The sequence below is a fragment of the Gorilla gorilla genome, chromosome 2, assembly GCF_029281585.2.
Source record: "Gorilla gorilla gorilla isolate KB3781 chromosome 2, NHGRI_mGorGor1-v2.1_pri, whole genome shotgun sequence".
In the NCBI taxonomy this organism is placed as follows: domain Eukaryota; kingdom Metazoa; phylum Chordata; class Mammalia; order Primates; family Hominidae; genus Gorilla; species Gorilla gorilla.
The window spans coordinates 38,917,135-38,925,789 of record NC_086017.1 but is presented as its reverse complement, the minus strand read 5'-3'; the positions used below and the strand labels follow the sequence as shown (position 1 = coordinate 38,925,789).

At 38.0% G+C, this 8,655-nt stretch overlaps 1 pseudogene; it reads right to left on the bottom strand.

Annotated features, from left to right (window-relative positions):
* Positions 1 to 924: 924 nt before the first annotated feature.
* Positions 925 to 1,976, bottom strand: LOC101145764 (mesoderm-specific transcript homolog protein-like; annotated as a pseudogene).
* Between the last annotated feature and the right edge of the window lie 6,679 nt (positions 1,977 to 8,655).

Sequence of the window (8,655 nt, the reverse complement as noted above, 5' to 3'; positions counted from 1 at the left end):
TGTACATTGCATATGGTGGCTTCGACAACAAAACCATCCCTTCCCCTCTATGGTAGCTCAAGAGAGACATGCTTTTAAGCACTGAGGTATGAGGAGTCTCAGACTGTTATTTGCTGTTAGAAATGGTCTTACTGGCAATAACGGTAAATCTCTGGCATAGATGCTACTGGTCCTTAATGTCCTGTGATTTTAGTAAATTCAGTAAATAGTTTGGATCTACTTAAATTTATTCAGAAATGAAACATGTTTAATTACGTTCACTGGCAGAGTAAGGGTATATTGATTTAGCATTCTTATAAAATATGTATAATATGTAGGTAAATCATAAGTCTTAAATCATACTAAGAATACTACATTATTTAAACCAATATCTATTTTAATACTATGTTGATAATTAAAAACAGCTGATGAAACTAAATCCAAAGGTATGACAAATAAGACTCAGCTCTGTCTTGCTTAAAGAACTTTTAAAAAGCATGTGCTCATAAAGCCATTTGAGGAGAAGGAAGGAGGCCCCCTTCTCATCATTCTTACCGCAGAATTCCTATTAGGGCTGGGCCAGAAATTAGCACTACTAAATACTTTAGAAAAGTCCAGAGTGTTAAACAGTCTTTTATGCAGAAGAATGTCTTTCTGCATCAGTGAATAGTAGTACTGATCAGAATTTCCTAAAAACATAAAAACAAAGGCAAGTCTGTACATTTGATCAGATGTCAAAGTAATGGGAGGTGGACGATTATGTCAACCTTAGCCAGAGCTCCTGCTGGCTTCTTCCTATATACTGTTCACCAATTTGAGTAAAGTGGACTTTGTGAGAGAATAGTGTTTGATGGCCAGGACCTCTTTTGGGCATTTCGTCTTAAGTGGAATATGCAATGGATAAGGGAGTAGGGGAGGTAATACAGTGAATCTACTCTTTCCAACTCAAAAGGACTTGATGAAGCCCAGGTATGCATTCAGGAAGCCCATGGGATCCTCTAGCTGTGGATCGTGGCTAATGTGGTCATCCAGAATTGACATCATGGACCGTGACAGCATTTTCCTGTACAGCTCGAAAAACTCTGGATAGGGATTTACAGGATCCAGTGGCTCATAGATAAAATCAATGGGGTTAGTTTCAGAGGCAAGAGCTCTCACTCAGTGTCTTCTAAACTTCTCTGATTGATGATGTACTGTAAGAGATTGACAATGACTAAGTTCCCATCATTGTTGCAGCTGTGGGATGGGACTGCCCACATGTACAAACCCACAGCTCACTCTCAGAGGGCCAAGTACATGGCCCAAAGACTGGGGTAAGACCTTGAGAATACAAAGAAGTTCATCAGCCACGTGAGGATGGGTGACAGCACACCTCCATCTTTGAGTACCTTTTGGAGAAGGAGTGGACGGTGAGTCTCAGGAAAGATACCTCCATTTGACAGATGGATACTCTTTATGGTAAGCCTACCAGATTGATTCTGCTTGTACTGGTAGAGGAGCTCCTGAGCAACAATATCTCCATAGTCATGAGACAAAAGGTTGGTCCTGTGGTTCTGGAGCCCCAGATGCCACAAAAGCACTTCCATAATGCTGGCCTGCTCAAATATGGAATAGTGATGTGGTTGTGGATTGTCACTGAAGCCAAAGCCTAAGAAATCAAGCACAAGCACTTGATGAAACCTCAAGGTCAGACCTTCCCAAATCTTGTACCAATCATAGATGGATGTTGGAAAGCTGTGTAAAAGCACAGCTATCTCCAGACTTCCAACCACACCCACAGACTCTTGGTAGAATATATGCAGTCCCTCGTAAGTGAAAAATTTCCCTGAAGACTTCCAAGAGTGAAGGGCCAGAGAGACCTGAGGGAGTGGGATCTGCAGGTACGCAGCAAGTAGGCACATGGCCAACAGCTCCACTTGGACCCACCACACCCTCCATCCTGATTCAGGTAAGACCTGGGCTGCAGGACTCCATGTTTGGGGGAACCGGTTGTGCATGCTAGTATATTGAATTTTATATTGTATTTTTGTTCTCATTATTTTCAAAGAACTTCTTGATTTCTGCCTTAATTTCGTTATTTACCCAAAAGTCACTCAGGAGCATATTGTTTAATTTCCATGTAATTATTTGGTTTTGAGCAATTTTCATAGTCTCAACTTCTATTTTTATTGTGCTGTGGTCCTAGAGTGTGTTTGATATGATTCTGGTTCTTTTTACATTTGTTGAGGATTGTTTTACGTCCAATTATGTGGTTAATTTTAGAGTACATGCCATGTGGTGATGAGGAGAATGTATACTGTGTTGTTTTTGGGTGAAGAGTTCTGTAAAGGTCACAGCCAACAGTACACTGAATAGGCAAAAACTAGCATCATTCTCCTTGAAAACCAGCACAAGACAAGGATGCCCTCTCTCATCACTTCTATTCAACATAGTATTGAAAGTCCTAGCCAGAGCAATCAGGCAAGAGAAAGAAATAAAGGGCATCCAAATAGAAAGAGAGGAAGTTAAACTATCTCTGTTTGCAAATGACATGATTTTCTATCTAGAAAACCCCATAGTCTCAGCCCAAAAGCTCCTCCAGCTGAAAAACAACTTCAGCAAAGTTACAGCATGCAAAATCAATGCGCAAAAATCACTAGCATCCCTATACACCAACAACAGCCAAACTGAGAGCCAAATCAGAAACCAATCTCATTCACAATTGCCACACACCCACAAAAATACCTAGGGATACAGCTAACCGGGGAGGCAAAAAATCTCTACAATGAAAATTACGAAAGATTTCTCAAAGAAATCAGAGAAGTCACAAACAAATGGAAAAACATCCCATGCTCATGGATAGAAAGAATCAATATCATTAAAACAGCTATACTGTCCAAAGCCATTTACAGATTCAATGCTATTCCTATCAAACTACCAGTGACATTCTTCACAGAACTATAAAAATTATTTTAGAATTCATATGAAACCAAAAAAAGCCTGAATACCCAAGGCAATCCTAATCAAAAGGAACAAAGCTGGAGGCATCAAGCTACCCACCTTCAAACTATACCACAATAACCAAAAGAGCATGGAATTGGTACACAAACAGGCACATAGACCAATGGAACAGAATAGAGAGCCCAGAAACAAGTCCGCACATGTAGGATCATCCTGTCTTCAACAAAGCTGACAAAAACAAGCAATGGGGAAAAGACTCCGTATTCAAAAAACGGTGCTGGAATAACTGGCTAGCCATATGCAGAAGATTGAAGCTGGAGCCATTCCTTAAACCATATACAAAAATCAACTCAAGATGGATTAAAGGCTGGGTGCAGTGGCTCATGCCTGTAATCCCAGCACTTTGGGAGGCTGAGGAGCGTGGATCACTTGTGGTCAGGAGTTGAAGACCAGTCTGGCCAACATGGTGAAACCCCGTCTACACTAAAAATACAAAAATTAGGTGGGCATGATAGCAGGTACCTGTAATCCCAGCTACTCAGGAGGCTGAGGTATGAGAATTGTTTGAGCCTGGGAGGTGGAAGGTGTAGGGAGCTGAGATAGCGCCGCTGCACTCCAGCCTGGGTGGCAGAGTGAGACTCTATCTCAAAAAATTTTTTTAAAAAAAGACGGATTAAAGATTTAAATGTAAAACTCCAAATTATAAAAACCCTGGAAAATAATCTAGGCAATACTATCCTGGACACAGAAACAAACAAAGATTTCATTTCAAATATAACAAAAGCAATTGCAACAAAAGCAAAAATTGACAAGTAGGATATGATTAAACTTAAGAGCTTCTATACTGCAAAATGATATCAACAGAGTAAAGAGACAACATGCAGAATGGGAGAAAATATTTCTAATCTATGCATCTGACAAAGGTCTAATATCCAGCATCGATAAAAAATAAATTTACAAGAGAAAAACAAACAACTCCATTAAAAAGTGGGCAAAGGACATGAGCAGACAATTCTCAAAATAAGACATATATGTAGCCAACAAACATGAAATAAAGCTCAATATCACTGATGATTAGAGAAACGCAAATCAAAACCACGATGTGATACCATCTCACTCCAGTTAGAATGGCTACTATTAAAAAGTCAAAAAGTAACAGATGCTGGCAAGATTGTGGAGAAAAGGGAATACTTAAACACTGTTGGTAGGAGTGTAAATTAGTTCAATCATTGTGGAAAGCACTATAGTGATTCCTCAAAGGGCTAAAAGTAGAACTAGCATTCAACCAGTGATTCCATTACTGGGTATATACCCAGAGGAATATAAATCATTCTAAAATAAAGACACATGCCCAAGAATGTTCATTACAGCACTATTCACAATAGCAAAGAAATGGAATCAACCTAAATGCAACCAATGACAGATCCACTAAAGAAAATGTGGTACATATACACGATGGAATACTATGCAGCCATAAATAACAATGAGATGATGCCTTTTGCGGGAACATGGATAGAGCTGGAGGCTGTTATCCTTAGCAAACTAACACAGGAACAGAAAACCAAATACCACATGTTCTCACTTATAAGTGGGAGCTAAATGGGAAGAACTTATGAACACAAAGCACAAAACAACAGACACAAGGGTCTACTTGAGCAGGGAGAGTGGAAAGAGGGAGAAGAGCAGAAAAAGAGAACTGTTGGGTACTAAGCTTAATACTTGGGTGATGAAATAATACGTACAACAAACCCTTGTGACATGTGTTTACCTATTTAACAAACCTTCACATATATCTCCAAACTCAAAAGTTAAAAGAAATAAGTAAAATAACATTTATATATACTGAATTATAAAAAAACTCAATGAATACATAAATGAATACACTTTTAAAAAATCAACGAACAGGTCAAGTTTTGCAACACAATTTTGTGGCAAAATTGAGAGCTCCTTGTTTACACAAGTCACATCATTTCTTCATTTGTCAGATGGACAGCAAGCCTCTATGGCATCAGTACCCTTTGTTTTTATCTTAGTATTTTCTCTAGTTCATGTTCTCAGTGTTTCAATTTTTTTCTCCTTAAATCCAACAATGCAGATTTCCACATTCACCTAGAGGTTTCATCAAGAAGGTACTTCTTGTGAATAAAAATGGAAAAACATCTTTTATGTCTTTATGGACAACTTTAACAGTTCAACTTACTTATGTTTATTGTGACTGAGTGAAACAATAAACTGACAAACACCAGCTGAGAGTGAATCACTGAGACCAAGTCTCCAACTTTCAGAAATTCTCAATCCATCCCAACTTAATATTTCTCAGGGAAAATAATTTACTGGCATTGTCTAGTAATTTCTTATGTTTAACTCCCAGGAGTGCAAAGGAAAATAATTAATGTCTGTCTCTGGAAATTAGAAGGAATGGGATAGCTAATATGCAGGAGTTTGCCAAGACCAAAAACATGTTCCACAAAACTTGGCAAAGGAATCAAAGTTGGCAAAGAAATCAAAACATTCTTACTATGCAGGTTGGGATCATGTTGAATTCATGTCAACAAATCATAGTTCTCTAAGGTCTAGCTCAGCAAATTTATGTTGTTTAAGAAAGAAAAGCAGTGTGCTACAGAGGTCCAGTTATATTAAATGCCTTAAGCTTCGTGCAGCACATGGTGAACATTTGTCCCGGTATTTCAAAGTTGAACAAGGTTTTTCAAGATTCTGATTCTAAAATATACATAAATCAAACAACCAGAGGAGGATACAATTCATTCTATTTTAAAATTTAACTCTTTTTTGGAAGAAAAATAAAATCATTCAGTACAATCACTATAAGATGCTAGCCTTATTTATCATCAACATCATCATCAACAAATATTTGTTGACTATACGTTATGTGCTGGGCATTTTGCTAACCTCTGAAAACTCCGAAATATAATTTGTATCTATATTGCACCTGATCTATACCTAAAAATGATAAAATATAGTTGAAAGAAAGGCAGCTAGCACTTGTCTATTAAGTCAGAGAGTCATGCAGTCATTCTGTCGTCATTCATTCATTTTATAGTTCCTCCTATTTGCCAACCACTCTACACAGTGCTGGACACGTAGAAGTAAACAAAACAGATATGGTCTCAGCTTTCCTGGTGCTAGATATTCTACTATTTATTGTGTAAATATTAACTCACTCACTTTATTTAAGACTCAAGGTTATAACTATGAAGAAACCAGAAAACTGAGGCTTAAAGGAATGTTGCCTAAATAATGAATATATATAAATTCAGATGTATCCTATTTCTTTTATTTAGGGTTTCAAGTAATAATGAGAAAATAAAAGCAATGTGAGAAGAAAGGAAATTTATCTAACACTGTGGACCGGATAACATAGCAGCTAAACTTTTACTAAAGCAGCTAAAAAAGCTGAATATTCTCTTCCCCCCCACCCAGCCACCCTAGCAGCTAGAAGTGACCAGATGACACACTCCTTTATTTATTTATTTATTTTTTGAGATGGAGTCTCGCTCTGTCGCCCAGGCTGGAGTGCAGTGGCGCGATCTCGGCTCACTGCAAGCTCCGCCTCTCTGGTTCACGCCATTCTCCTGCTTCAGCTTCCCGAGTAGCTGGGACCACAGGTGCCTGCCACCGCGCCTGGCTAATTTTTTTGTATTTTTAGTAGAGACGGGGTTTCACCATGTTAGCCAGGATGGTCTCGATGTCCTGACCTCATGATCCGCCCTCCTCAGCCTCCCAAAGTGCTGGGATTACAGGCGTGAGCCGCTGCGCCTGGCTGACACACTCCTTCCTAATAAAATACAGCAGAAGTCTGGAAAGGATCTCTGACGGTGTTCTGCGTTTCCAATGAATAGAACAGGAGCAGTACATAAAGCTATTTTCCCTCCATCCTTCCCTGGACACAGATGAAGGCAGAGCAGTCCCTATGTCATAAACAGAAAACTAAGATATTAAAGATAGAAAGCCCCTAGATGACATCATCAATCCCCTGCATCAGGCTTGTTCTACCTATCCTTCTACTTTATTTACATGAAATTTTAAAAAAGAGGAAGAAAGAAAACTTATTTGAAATACATGTTTACTCCTCCATAATCTATTGTTGTGCAACTTATAGTCCCAAAACTTAATGACTTTAGTTGCCATTAATTAACACATGACCGGCAATTTGGGCTGAGTTCAGCTGGTGGTTCTTCTGCTTGTCTCGCCTTGGTTCGTTCATATGGCTTTCCTCAACTGGCAGTTCAATTGAGGCTTGATGGTACAAAATGACCCTACCTTCTTGTCTGGAGGTTAGTGGTAGCTGTCATTTGGGATACGTGTCTTCGACATTTTAGCCTGGGCTTCTTCACATGGTGCCAATGCTACAAGAGAGCTGGTCACAATACATCAGTCCTATTTGAGCCTTTGCTTGTGTCATATTTGTTAATGTCTTCTTGACTAAAGCAAGTCATAAGGCCAAGTTTGGAGTAAACACAGGAGTGAGCTACACAAGCATGTGAAGACAGGAGGTGTGACATATTGGGAACAATTACTCTAATAACCTACCACTTATATTAATGTTATTTACCTCCTTCTCTTTAACCAATTTTTATGTCCTACATAACAAATGAGTGCAAATTCTGAAAGTACTCTATCTCAAATATGACCTATTTTCTTTATTCTGAATATTTTTTGATATTTCAAATTTTATTTTCTCATATGTCTATGGACTAGATCATATACATATATTTTACTATTTGATAATGTGGCTAAGATATGTAAAATGAAGAGCAAATCCTATTGTCTGCAGAGTTACTGATCACTGAAGACCTCTTCACTCTGTAGGCAGTTTTGAGCTGCTTGCAGATAGCGTCTCATTATAGATAGCTGAGATAGAATAACAATGGACAACAGCAGGTAAAACTGCCCAAGGATTGGAGGTCAGATACAAATTGTAGTAAGTGGGTCAAGACATGTAAGCAATTGCTTAATAGCACTGTCTCTATTGCATTAATAATGGGTAAAAATTAATCCTGTTACATAAATATAAACAATTTGTATTGTAGTATCATTATTTAATTGTGTACTTTAAAGGGGATAAATGAAACATCATATGTACATTTAACTAATAGAAATTCTACATTCTGGGACACATTTAAAAAATATATCAGTGACTTGTTCAGTCATCATTCACTCATTGAGTGTGTGACTCAGAGTCAGGTAAGTCAAAAGATACAAATCTTCCATGGCTTAGCTCATGCTGGGGTGAAAGTGACATTCAGAGCATGAAGGTCTTGAAATTAAAGAGGATTTTTTTAAAAGAGGAAATATGTTGGGGTGAGATTTTTTTCACTTACACACTAACTTTAGGATGCCTGTGTAAAATGTAATTCCAATGTGAAAACATGTACAGAATTATAGTTATCACCAAAGTGTTCTAAAATTCCACTGGATTTTATTTATAACAAAAGCCATTTTTTCCCTAAATATTTCACATGATTCTCTGTAAACAGATATTTTAGCAGCCAGGATGTTGTTAGTGCCATTACTACCATTAACTTTACTTTCAAGCCAAACGAATTTATTTTGTGAGGAGTAAGAAGGGGTAATTAAAGACGAACATGGAGAAAGCATCTTACTGTGAACCCTTTTCCTAGCATTCAATTAAAAACACTGGAAATGCAGGAAAAAAAAATCCCCATACAACTCCTTAATAATATAAAAAGAGACATACTACATTTGTCTCACACA